This window comes from Crinia signifera, chromosome 11 (assembly GCF_055691185.1).
Source record: "Crinia signifera chromosome 11, ASM5569118v1, whole genome shotgun sequence".
Classification (NCBI taxonomy): domain Eukaryota; kingdom Metazoa; phylum Chordata; class Amphibia; order Anura; family Myobatrachidae; genus Crinia; species Crinia signifera.
This window is the reverse complement of record NC_139227.1, coordinates 45,028,036-45,040,831: the sequence shown is the minus strand read 5'-3', so window position 1 is coordinate 45,040,831 and position 12,796 is coordinate 45,028,036.

The following is a 12,796-nucleotide window of genomic DNA, read 5'->3' as shown; positions in this document are numbered from 1 at the left end:
GAGCAGGTAACACTAGCTGGTTCAGCACACAGTCATTATTACCAGCACTGGCAAACATGCTCTTTAAAGGGCCAACCACATTGAATCAGGCCATTCCTTCTCTCTTCTCCATGCTGCAGGGCTCTGTTAGAGATTAGAGAGTAAGGCTCTGCGCATGCTTATGACCGATTATTCGCTTAGTGAGCCTTCCTGAATCAGGGCCACACTGTGCAATCTTGGTAAAGATATTGGGGGGATGTACTAAGGGAAAAATGTGGCAAAACCCCCTGTTTTTTTTGGGGGGGGGGGGTTACCACATTTTCAATTGTACTAAGACCTGGACGCCCCGTGTTCACCGGGAGGGTATCGCCAACCAAAGCTTCTATCGCTGCTCGCCGCAGATGCCAACAGAACTAGTCCCATCAGGTTCTCCATCAAACTCCTCCTCCCCATAGAAGCATGTCACAGCCGGAGGTCCTTCATGAAGCGGGGGAGGCACCAGGGACAGCTGCTGAAGCCAGGGATGTAACAGAGACCACAAACATCACAGGTATCACGAAGGGGGGGGGGTCTCCGTCACCGCATTGCGATGCTATTCGCATATGTTAGTACATATATGCGCTAGCATCGCTGCAGTGGCGAGGAGCGTCAATGTATTTTAATACATCCCGCCCATTGTAAGTGACCACATCAAGGAGGTTGCTGTCGTTAACAACATATACAGATCTTCCTATGCCATAATGATAGAGCGCATCCACTGGACGATGTTAATGATCTGTCGTTCAGAACCCGGCGTTATCATCCACATCGTTACGTATGCCGTCTAATGAGTTCGCACCTTCACTTTCCCTGGGTGCCAACAAGCAAAAGCATAACTACCATAGGTGTAAGGGGTGCAGCTGCTATGGGGCCCAGAGCTGAAGGGGGCCCATATTATGTACAGTCTAAGTTATATGTGCTATATACAATTATCAGTTGCTAAATAGGGGGCCCTTACAAAGTTTTGCTATGGGGCCTACGACCAAGAAAGTCTTCCACAGTGCCCATTCTATCTCCGTCTCCGTGACAAGGGGACAGCAATGAAATCTGCCCAACGTCCGGCAAGGTTGGGTCTCTGCGCCCGGCCAGTGGCATGTGCATTGCAATTATGCTGCGTTAATCTGGAATAAAATATTTACCAGAATAAAATCAATTTGAATGCAAATTGAAGTAGCACATCATTAGAATTAAGGCTGGAGTAAGGCTGCGGATTCCATGTGCACTATATTGGCAATGGCAGGAGATTACTGAAGCAGAGAAATCCTATCACAGGAGTGCTAATGACTTGTAATTGGGCGCCAGGAGTAACAACACAAACCAAATAGTCAACCAGAGATCATGCAGACGCGGGGAACAGGTGCATGCTGGGTAACATAAAGACATACGGGAAGGTTATCGATTCAGATGTGAATGCAGTGTCTACTTTTTTGTGTTTCTTTTCCCCTTCTATAGCGTAAGGTAAGAAATTTCGGCAGCCGTCTCCAACCCCCAGCTCCGAGCAGTCGCTCTTACATGCTGAGACGTGTCACAATGGTGCACAGATCTGACAGTCTACAAGGAGAGAAGAGAAGGGAGGCGAGACAAATCATTAGGCTAAAGAGCGGACTGTAAATGTCTTTATGTCTTTTCACTGGAAACCCTTTTTTCTTTATTCTTTCCTGGAGAAAATGGTCATTAGGCGCTGAGAGGCCTCGCTCTGCTCTGAGGCATGTGCACGGTCTGGCAGTCGCCCGCAGGGAGGAGATCTCGTGTTGTGAATTAAGAATTGAGAAAGTTACAATGTACTTTAGGTCTTCATCCTATTGGAACATTTCAGCTGCCTGTAATAAATATAAGTGCTGCAGGTTCCCAGTGTCACCAGTGTAACCACGGGAGACGGCAGTAAAGAGAGCTGCAAATATGCTGCACATTGTGCACTGCTGCAAATACGTCATGTAACCAGATGTGTAATGTTTGAAAAAGGTAAACAAAGTAATAAAGTGAGCGACATAATATGAACATAATGGGGCAGATATAGGAAGGAAGCATTGGAGAATCTAGAAATATGGTAATGGGTGGTCCCAGATTCAACTAATCTTGTAGTTGGGACCCTCACGGCAAGCCACTCCCCCATTTTCACCACATTTGTGCCGCTGTGGGAGGCATTCCCAGCGCTCTATGAAGTGACAGTTTCACCTTCTCACTGACACTGGCTCAGTCAGATACAGCCGGGGTGTGTGCAGGAATGCGTTTTAATGTGCCTCATAGGCATAGTGCATTTGTGTGCGCAACCTACATGAGCATTACTCGTCATTACGCCACCCATGGCACACTCGCAGACAGCTGCTGCGCTGCCCACACAGAGAAAGCCAGGTGAGCAGACTGTGTGATGTCATCACGGCAGGTCGTGGTCATGATTTTTTTCATTGGGTAAAGGGCAGGGGAGGCGGAGCTAGTCATCCTAGTCAGGCTCAGCTAATAAGTTCCTGACCGGGTTGACATTAACTAACAGTTAGAAAGCGCCAGGGCCGTTTCTAGAAAATTTGGCTTCCAGTTTGAACAGATAAAATTAGCACTGAATTTTTTGGGGCGTGTCACAGGTGCGCGTGCAAAAATATGCTGTGGCCAAGCGCAGAAAAAGGAGTGGCCTAGCAGGAAAAAAAAATACCCTACACCAGGGGTTCCCAATCTTTTTCTAATCACGGCACCCTAGAGTATCAGAATATTTCCAAGGCACCCCTAGGCCCCAAAAAATATTTATCAAATTAAATAGATTGTGTTTATATGTGCTTCTTAGGTTCAGTTATGTGGTAAATGGCAGGATTTTCTTCTGATTGTACACATTTTATGATTGTCAGCCACCAGCACTGTTTTTGTCCTGAAATAATTGATCATAAATAATTTGAATTGGTCCTGGATGACCAACCCGAGGCACCCCTGCAAGTGTCCCGAGGCACCCCAGGGAGCCTAGGCGCACAGTTTGGGAACCACTGCCCTACACTTTATTTTTGCAACCTGCATATCCAGACATTGTTTTCCACAGGAATGGTTTCTGTCCCCCAACAGTGACATAAAAACATGAAGGCCCACACAGTGACCAAGTAGGCTGCACAGATCACCCCCCAAGCCCAAACAGTGCCAGGCTACTTAAATCAATGTACACTGTTTAACCGTAATGCCATTACACATTATGCCACACACTGTTATGAGCAGGCCATATCCAGAACTTAATTCAAATGGTCCAAGATCTCTCTCTATGAGCTCGGTCTCAGGAAGATCTCTTACACTCCCTCCAGTGTGTCAGGTGAATCTCCCTGACCACTTTTCAGTTAACCAAAAATATTTTTTTTTATTTCATGGAGAGTTGTAAACTTTATTCAGAGGCACACGAGTGGGCATTGTCATGTCATTACTTCAGGGGGACCCACAGACTTTGGCCTTTAGCTGCAGATGACCGCACCTTACTCTCTGTTGTGGCCTTTTAAATCATTTGGCCTCTTGTATGATGACTCTGGAAGGGAGGATTTGCTGAAAGCAGTTTACGTGCTTTGAGACAGGATAAAAAATCCTGCTGAAGTATACTGTACAGAGTTTCGCCGGTGGTCAAACCATTGTGGCTGGAATGACCCTGCCCTGCGCAGCCATTTTCACCTTGGATAGTCTCATTCAGATATCCTGTTCAAGAGACTCTGGGCAAGCTTATGGAACTTGCTATAATGATCGACAGACATCTCATGGAAAGGAGAGCAGAGAGAGTAGTTAGTACTTTGCCAAGTTCTTCTGTATACACTCCCTCAGAGGATATAGAGGAGCCCATGCAGGTGGGTCTTTCCAGGAATTTCTCCTGAGGAATGAACATGCAAACAGCCTTGGGCTCTGTCTATACTGCAGTGGTGAGGGACATGTGGCGCGTTTCTTTCTGAAAAAGCAGGGAAATGCTCAGGACAGATGAACATTGAGGGGGTTCATCTAGTCCTTCAGAACCCAACTACTGTATTAACTGGTAGCTCATTAGGGATCCTATTTTTCCATGAAATGAATTACTCGCCCTGTGCAAGTCGCTGCAGTAATACCAGACGGTATTCCCATTGCTTATCAAGACTTTACAGATGTCTTTTCAAAAGGTAAAGCAGACATGCATCTCCTGTGACTGTGCAATAGATCTTGTCCCAGACGCCAGTGTTATGTCTGTTTCTCTTTCCATGGATATCACCACTAGGGGCATCAGGCACCTGTGGACTTATCTCTCTGTCTCCAGACTCTGAGGTATCAGGTGCCTGATGATTGGAGGCAATCTGCTCAATTGGACACCTGTGAGCGGTCTATTTAGTCCTCCCCAGACCAGCACTCAGGGCTGGTCATTGTTCTATGTTCCTGTTGTGGAAAGGAGTGTTTCCCTATCTGCCTTGTATCCTGTGCCTCGTGTATTGTGCCTCAGCCTCAGCCTTTTACAGCCATTACCTTGTGTCCTGTGCCTTGTATCCTGTGCCTTGTGTATTGTGCCTCAGCCTTCTACAGCCGTTGCCTCGTATCCTGAGCCTCGTGTATTGTGCCTCAGCCTTCTACAGCCGTTGCCTCGTGTCCCGTGCCTCGTGTCTTGTGCCTCAGCCTCCTACAGCCGTTGCCTTGTGTCCTGTGCCTCGTGTATTGTGCCTCAGCTTCCTACAGCCTGTGCCTCGTGTCCTGTGTCTTGTGCCTCGTGACTCAGCCTAAGCCTCAGCCAACTGCTGGCCCACCTGCATCTGTACCCGGTACCTCTGTGTTTATTCTGCTATCCAGCCACTTCGTATTTTGTTTCATAAAGTTTGTTCCTGTTTTCTGCATCAGTTCCTGTGTTCTTCGGTTTTTCAATAAAACACCCCGCATTCCCCTGCATCAGTTTGTTCGTTGGTTTTGTTTTTTCTGGAGCACCAAGGGTTAACCTAACATAATGACCAGCCAAAACAGACAAGAGAATACTAAGGATCATGTCAGTCTGGATTCTCTAATTAAAACCTTGTGTGCAGAGCTCCCAGGTGTTTGCAGGGTTGCTGATTACTCCTGTGAAAAAACTGCAATTAACCCTTTGCATGCAGACATCATTTTATTGCGTATTCAATTGACTCAAGTCTGTGTCTTTTTTCCTGACTTTCTGAAGAAAATGTCTGCATTGTTACAAGTTTATTCTGCTTCTGGTATTCCTGGACATGTGACCGCAAAACAATCCTCCATACCACAAGAGGGGCCTACCATTTATTCCTGTCCTCAAGATACTCTTTTACCATCTGTCGATGTGGCTACTAATATAGTCCATACTCTAACTGGTGGTCCTCGTGCTCCGCTATCGGTTACAGAACGTGCCTTTCGCAGGAATAACTTTTTGTGTTTATATTGTGCCAGCCCTGAACACTTCTTGAACTCCTGTCCCAATCGCAGGCCTAAAATTGGGGAACTTCTGGCCAAGTCCCAGCCAAAGTCTCTACCCAGAGCTGCCCAGCCAGAGTCTCTACCCAGAGCTGCCCAGCCAGAGTCTCTACCCAGAGCTGCCCAGCCAGAGTCTCTACCCAGAGCTGCCCAGCCAGAGTCTCTACCCAGAGCTGCCCAGCCAGAGTCTCTACCCAGAGCTGCCCAGCCAGAGTCTCTACAGTCTGAGGAATTTCTTGGGGGGAGGCCATCGTCCGATGTCCCGGTCTCCGCCAGAGGGTCCGATGTCCCGGTCTCCGCCAGAGGGTCCGATGTCCCGGTCTCCGCCAGAGGGTCCGATGTCCCGGTCTCCGCCAGAAGGTCCGATGTCCCGGTCTCCGCCAGAGGGTCCGATGTCCCGGTCTCCGCCAGAGGGTCCGATGTCCCGGTCTCCGCCAGAGGGTCCGATGTCCCGGTCTCCGCCAGAGGGTCCGATGTCCCGGTCTCCGCCAGAGGGTCCGATGTCCCGGTCTCCGCCAGAGGGTCCGATGTCCCGGTCTCCGCCAGAGGGTCCGATGTCCCGGTCTCCGCCAGAGGGTCCGATGTCCCGGTCTCCGCCAGAGGGTCCGATGTCCCGGTCTCCGCCAGAGGGTCCGATGTCCCGGTCTCCGCCAAGGAGCCCGATGATCCGGTCCCCGCCAAGGAGCCCGATGATCCGGTCCCCGCCAAGGAGCCCGATGATCCGGTCTCCGCCAGAGGGTCCGATGTCCCGGTCTACGCCAGAGGGTCCGATGATCCGGTCCCCGCCAAGGAGCCCGATGATCCGGTCCCCGCCAAGGAGCCCGATGATCCGGTCCCCGCCAAGGAGCCCGATGATCCGGTCCCCGCAAAGGAGCCCGATGTTCTAGCCCCAGGAGGGGGTTCCGTCTGTCTTGCCCCAGGAGGGGGTTCCGTCTGTCTAGCCCCAGGAGGGGGTTCCGTCTGTCTAGCCCCAGGAGGGGGTTCCGTCTGTCTAGCCCCAGGAGGGGATTCCGTCTGTCTAGCCCCAGGAGGGGGTTCCGTCTGTCTAGTCCCAGGAGGGGGTCCTATCCAGCCCCAGGAGGGGGACGCTATTGCCCTGGCCTCCGGGTCAGAGGACGCTATTGCCCTGGCCTCCGGGTCAGAGGACGCTATTGCCCTGGCCTCCGGGTCAGAGGACGCTATTGCCCTGGCCTCCGGGTCAGAGGACGCTATTGCCCTGGCCTCCGGGTCAGAGGACGCTATTGCCCTGGCCTCCGGGTCAGAGGACGCTATTGCCCTGGCCTCCGGGTCAGAGGACGCTATTGCCCTGGCCTCCTGGTCAGAGGACGCTATTGCCCTGGCCTCCAGGTCAGAGGACGCTACTGCCCTGGCCTCCGGGCCTGAGGACGCTACTGCCCTGGCCTCCGGGCCTGAGGACGCTACTGCCCTGGCCTCCGGGCCTGAGGACGCTACTGCCCTGGCCTCCGGGCCTGAGGACGCTACTGCCCTGGCCTCCGGGCCTGAGGACGCTACTGCCCTGGCCTCCGGGCCTGAGGACGCTACTGCCCTGGCCTCCGGGCCTGAGGACGCTATTGCCCTGGCCTCGGGGCCTGAGGACGCTACTGCCCTGGCCTCCGGGCCTGAGGACGCTACTGCCCTGGCCTCCGGGCCTGTTGCCTCTGTGACTCCTGCGCCCCCCGGTCTTGAGTCCGCTCCTGCTGATTCCGTTGGGCATAAATTGAGGGACGCCGTGTCGGCCGTCAGTTGCAATGTTTTTTCTTTTAGAGCAATTCCACCCGATGTGCCAGAGGTCTGTGAGGGTCCACCCGATGTGCCAGAGGTCCGTGAGGGTCCACCCGATGCGCCAGTGATCCGAGAGGGTCCACCCGACGCGCCAGAGGTCAGAGAGGTTCTGCCTGACGCGCCAGAGGTCCGAGAGGTTCTGCCTGACGTGCCAGAGGTCCGAGAGGTTCCGCCTGACGTGCCAGAGGTCCGAGAGGTTCCGCCTGACGTGCCAGAGGTCCGAGAGGTTCCGCCTGACGTGCCAGAGGTCCGAGAGGTTCCGCCTGACGTGCCAGAGATCCGAGGGGTTCCGCCTGACGTGCCAGAGGTCCGAGGGGTTCCGCCTGACGTGCCAGAGATCCGAGGGGTTCCGCCTGACGTGCCAGAGTTCTGAGGGGTTCCGCCTGATGTGCCAGGGGTTCGAGAAGGGGACACCAGTACCACAACCCCAGGCATAGTCTTCGATGACACGGGGTATATTCCCGGAACTATCTTTTTTGATGGGAATATTTCCACGCTTAGTGCCTTTTTCTGCCAGCCTTGGGAAGGTACAAATATGGAGGAATTGATTGGCCATATGCTGATGAGGTTTAGAGGGGAGGCACTGGCATGGGCGAATTTTTTGGTGGAGTCTAAAGATCCAGCATTGCACGATTTGACTGCCTTCACTGAAGCAATTACCAAAAGGTTCGGTCCACCGGAGGTTTGGGACATTCTAAAAGACTCCCTCCAGGCAGCTGGGCTCTGTAAGGCTGCCCCGTCGGGTACTAAGAGAAACAAGAAGAACAGGAGGAAAAGATGACTCTTAAGGCGTCTGGAATCCGCCTTCTTCTGGGGGGCATTATGTTATGTCTGTTTCTCTTTCCATGGATATCACCACTAGGGGCATCAGGCACCTGTGGACTTATCTCTCTGTCTCCAGACTCTGAGGTATCAGGTGCCTGATGATTGGAGGCAATCTGCTCAATTGGACACCTGTGAGCGGTCTATTTAGTCCTCCCCAGACCAGCACTCAGGGCTGGTCATTGTTCTATGTTCCTGTTGTGGAAAGGAGTGTTTCCCTATCTGCCTTGTATCCTGTGCCTCGTGTATTGTGCCTCAGCCTCAGCCTTTTACAGCCATTACCTTGTGTCCTGTGCCTTGTATCCTGTGCCTTGTGTATTGTGCCTCAGCCTTCTACAGCCGTTGCCTCGTATCCTGAGCCTCGTGTATTGTGCCTCAGCCTTCTACAGCCGTTGCCTCGTGTCCCGTGCCTCGTGTCTTGTGCCTCAGCCTCCTACAGCCGTTGCCTTGTGTCCTGTGCCTCGTGTATTGTGCCTCAGCTTCCTACAGCCTGTGCCTCGTGTCCTGTGTCTTGTGCCTCGTGACTCAGCCTAAGCCTCAGCCAACTGCTGGCCCACCTGCATCTGTACCCGGTACCTCTGTGTTTATTCTGCTATCCAGCCACTTCGTATTTTGTTTCATAAAGTTTGTTCCTGTTTTCTGCATCAGTTCCTGTGTTCTTCGGTTTTTCAATAAAACACCCCGCATTCCCCTGCATCAGTTTGTTCGTTGGTTTTGTTTTTTCTGGAGCACCAAGGGTTAACCTAAAAGCCAGGTCACCTAAGGTAAGACTATATGCACTGTCTGGCCCAGAAACCATGGCCATGGATGAATATATAATAGCCTTAAGAATGGGTTCATCAGGCCATCCAAATCCCCTGAGAGTGCAGGATTCTTCTTTGTGGTAAAAAGGATGGTTCCCTGAGACCCTGCATAGACTATCGAGCCTTAAACAAAATTATTGTCAAAACACCTATCCTTTAAGATTGACCTCAGGAGGGCATATAACCTTATCCAAATAAGATCTGGGGATGAGATGGCATTCAGCACACACTCTGCACACTATGAATATCTTGTGATGCCGTTTGGCCATTCCAATGCCCCCGCTGTGTTCCAGGATCTGATCAATGATATCCTCCGTGACTTCCTGGGTCAATTTGTGGGGGTATACTTAGATGAGATTTTGATTTATTCCAAGTCTCAGGAACAGCACTATCTTCATGTTCAGCAGGTTCTTCAAAAATTAAGGGAGAATCATCTGTATGCCAAACTTGAGAAGTGCAAGTTTGATGTCACAGAGGTATCATTCTTGGGATATATCATCGCACTTGATGGGTTTTCCATGGAACCCAAGCAGCTCCAGGCAGTCCTAGATTGGGCTAAACCCACTAACCTGAAAGCCATCCAGAGGTGTTTGGGTTTTTCCAACTATTACAGGTGTTTTTTTCATTCCTTTTCGGACTTGGTAGCTCCATTAGTGGCATTTACCAAGAAGGGAGCTGATCCTTCTAATTGGTCACCACAGGCGGAACGTGCTTTTCAGTCGCTCAAACAGGCCTTTGTTTCTGTACCTGTTCTTAGACACCCCAACTTGGATCTACCATTTATTGTTGAGGTGGAGGCCTCTGAAGTGGGGTAGGGGCAATTATGTCCCAGGAAAATCCCAAGTCTCTGGAATTACATCCGTGTGCCTTCATGCGCGGGATGTTTTCTTCTGCTGAAGCCAACTACAATGTTGGCCATTAAGTGGGCTTTTGAAGAATGTATGCACTGGCTTGAGGGGCTAAACTTATGATTACAGTGTAAACAGACCACAAAGACTTACATTACACTGAGGCAGCTAAGTGTCTGAATCCCTGTCAGGCTTGCAGGGCACTGTTTTTTACATGCTTCAACTTTAGGCATATAGATCACATATAGGCCTGGTTCTAAGGTTGCTAAAGCAGATGCCTTGTCATGTTGTTTTTCACCTGTTCATGAATTATTTTCTCCTGCCACTTCCATCATTCCAGTGACCTACATCCTTACTGGTCTCACTTAGGATTTGCAGAAGCAGTTGCTTTGTGTACAGGATCAGGCTCTTAGTAATACTCCTTTGCGTCATCTCTTTGCTCCTGTGTCCTTGAGACACAGCATTCTTGTGGAGTTGCATTACAGCAAGGTTGCTGGTCATCCGGGGACTGCTAAGACCTTGGAACTGCTATCCCATTTCATCCGGTGAATTTGTCCTTTCTTGGCCGGAGTGTGCCAGGCACAAGGTGACCCGAACTCTGCCTGTTAGGCAAATTTTGCCGTTAGCAGTTCCAGCCAGGCCATGGTCACACATTGCCATGGATTTTATTGTGGATCTTCCTGACTCCTCAGGGTGCCAGGTTATATGGCTTTAGTAGACTGGTTTAGCAAGATGGCTCATTTTGTTGCTTTATCTTGTTTGCATCCACCCAGGATTTAGTGGTTCTGTTTGTACGTCATGTATTCAGGCTCCATGGGTTGCCCACAGATATTGTCTATGACCGTGGACCACAATTCTTTGCCCGTTTCTGGAAGTCCTTTTGCTGTTCACTAAACATGAAAGTAAGCCTCACTCCAGGATACCATCCGCAATCCAATGGACATACAGTAGGAGCAAGTTTCATCTTTGCTCCTTTGGCCATGGCTAGCCATGGCCAGCCATGGCTATTCTATTGTTCTCAGCTGCAATACGTATTGTATTGCAGCTGAGAACAATAGAATAGCCATGGCTAGCCATGGCTAGCCACGCCCAAAGGAGCAAAGATGAAACTTGCTCCTACTGTACATAATGGGATACTCAGTTCATGAAGCAATATTTACTTTGCTATGCTTCCAAGTTGCAGTATTATTGGTCAGAACATCTTCCATTGGCTGAGTTTGCCTATAACAGTCTCTCCATTATTTTCAGTCATTGGTTACCATCCCAGGGTCAATTTGTTAAGTCCCAATATTCCACCCTCACCCTTGTCTTTGACGTCTCGCCTTAGAGCTGTGTGGAGAAAGGTGCACCTGGTTCTTAAGGGGGCAGCCTTTCAGAAGAAAAAAATTCTGATAGGTTCCGTCACCCATTAAAGTGGGTGATCTGTTGTGGTTGTCTATCCATAACATCAAGCTCCGGCCAGTTTAGGACCCAGATTTATCGGATCATTAAACAATTTAATTCGGTAGCCTTTTGGCTTAAATTGCCTGAATCATTAAAAATGTCCAATACCTTTCTTTCTTCATTACTTAAACAATTTGTCACTTCCAAGAAGTTTCAAAGAAGAGTTATCAATGGTAAAGTTCCTCTGGATGTTCAGGTGCAGCAAGAATTCCTGGTGGAGAAGGTGTTGGATTCAAAGTTTTCTCAGGGGCAGCTCTATTTTCTGGTCCATTGGAAGGGGTATGGACCAGAAGAGAGATCCTGGGTCTTGGATAAGGATTTACATGCCACTAGACTCATGAAAACATTTTTTTTAAATGTCCTCATAAGTCCGGATTTAGGGGATTCCTAACCCCTTCTCAAGGGGGGGGGGGGGGGGGGTTTGCTGTCAGGAGTCAGGCAGTTGCAGGGTTAACAGGAGACTGAGTTTGGCAGCTGCACTCAATCAGCCAAATAACTGCAGTGGTTAGTAGACTCACGCTTTAAAGGACTTCCTGTGTGCCCATCCTGCTGGTAATAGCTTCTTGTAGCCTGTTTTCCAGCCTCCTGTGGATTCACTGGTCAGTTTCCAGTTTCTCCTGACCTTGTTCCAGATTACCATTGGATCCTCCGGTGTCTCTTTTTCCAGCTTTTGTGGTACTGCAATGTGCTTCGCTGCACATTGCAGTCATTGCTGCATTCTTTTTAAATACCTTGTTTGCTTTGTGTTCTTTGACTTTGTAATTTATGGTACTTCTTTACTTTCATGGCGCCGCGCGTACTTCCGGGTTACGCTCGCCACTAATTAAGTAAAATAAACTAAGTTAACGCCATGCCAACATGGATAGTTCATACCTCCACTATCCATGTTGGCATGGAGTTGATTTTAATTAGCGTGGCGAGCGTAGCGAGCCACCGAGCCCGCAGCGTGGGCGAGCGAAGCGAGCCCCGCAAGGGGACTCTGACGCGCGGCGCCATGCTGGCGCCGTGAAAGTAAAGAAGTACCTAATTTATTTCTGTTATTGCTGCCATTTGTGGTTTATTTACATTTGTTTCGTTATGTGACTAGACTGCTGTTTTCGTAGCGGGTTTTTGTTTTGCGATGGTGTTGCAGGTCACGGTGTTAACACACATCTTTAGTTCTTTCTGGGTTTGCAACAAAGTCGCATTTATTCTGTGGATGTGCCGTTCATAATTTGTTATTATTTTCCCTGTACTTTAGTGTTGGTATCTGGCATCTTAGTTTTAGTCCGTTTGTCCTCTTTTTGAGGGATAACAGAGTTAGTTTGTAGAGTAGGGATTGCTGTGGTTTTCATTACATGATCACAGCTCCACAAGCTTCTCTGTAACTCTTGTCCTAACACCTATGAGTTGTAGATGTACCCCACTCATCGTCAGAGAGCCAGATGCTCCCCGCTCAGCATCAGAGAACCAAAGGCACCTCTCTCAGCTTCAGTGGGCCAGATGCACCCCGCTCAGTGTCAGAGAGCCAGATGCACCACACTCAGTGTCAGTGACCCAGAGGTGCCCTGCTCAGTGTCAGAGAGCCAGATGCACCCCACTCAGTGTTAGCGTGAGAGAGCCAGAGGCACACCCTGGCTACATCTGGGAGAATCTGGCTATTGTGTCCCAAATGTGATCAGGAGTTGGTCAACCACACCTGGAATACCAAATACCCAG